The following is a 1,174-nucleotide window of genomic DNA, read 5'->3' on the forward strand; positions in this document are numbered from 1 at the left end:
ATCTAGGCTGGTGAAGGCATTAGTCGTGCCGATATGTAACTAATTGGACCAGACACCATGCTCAACAACTGGGAAGCAACTCCTCTTCCCACAAGGAAGGAATCTTGGTAGTTTTCTTTTGCAACTTTTTTATTTATTTTTTATTTTGGTTAATTCCAGAGTTGTAATCCAAACATCTCAGTATGATTGTTTTGTTTTGATGTTAAACCTTTTATCCTTTCAAATTCAATGAAAATCAGTTCAGTTTCGTATTATATTCTGTATCTTTCCTTTTCCTAATTCCTGTCATTTTGTTTCCATTTCAATTTTGTTAATGTCGGCTTTAATACATGGCATGCATGCAGAATTCACGCCCAAATCTTAAAAAGCTGTCTAAATTCGAAATAATGCATCAAGAGGTTGAATATGATGAAGATGAGGATGTTGAGGAAATAGAAAGTGAATTGTAACAATTTGAAAACAAGCATAAGACCAACCTCATTGAAAATGAGCCAATTAACCTTGAAAGTCATGAAGAAATCATAGAAACAAAGATAAGCATTCACTTAGAACAAAAAATCAGAGATGCCTTGATTCAAATTTTATTTGAATACAGAGATGTGTTTGCTTGGTCTTATGATGATATACCGGGTTTAAGTGCTGATTTAGTGGTTCATAAGCTTCCCACTTACCCTGATTTTCCACCAGTCCAACAAAAGCAACGAAAATTTAAAACGAACATGAGTGATAAAATCAAAGAGGAACTTATGAAGCGCTAATGTGGTCATAGATGTGCGATACACTATCTGGGTGGCAAATGTTGTGCATGTGCTGAAGAAGGATGGAAAAACTAGAGCCTATGTTGACTATAAAGATTTGAACAAAGCGAGTCAAAAGGATAACTTTTCTTTACCAAACATCCACATCCTTGTTGATAATTGCTCTAAGCACGAGATACAATCTTTTGTGGATTTTTATGCTGGGTACCACCAGATTCTAATGGATGAGGATGATGCAGAAAAGACCGCTATAACCACTCCATGAGGTACATATTATTATAGGGTCATGCCATTCTGTTTAAAGAACGTAGGGATAACTTACATGAGGGCCATGACCACTATTTTTGCATGACAAGATGAACAAAGAGATTGAAGTATATGTCAATGATGTCATCATAAAGTCAAAGACACAGGTT

The sequence above is a fragment of the Nicotiana tomentosiformis genome, chromosome 8 (genome assembly GCF_000390325.3).
Source record: "Nicotiana tomentosiformis chromosome 8, ASM39032v3, whole genome shotgun sequence".
NCBI lineage: Eukaryota > Viridiplantae > Streptophyta > Magnoliopsida > Solanales > Solanaceae > Nicotiana > Nicotiana tomentosiformis.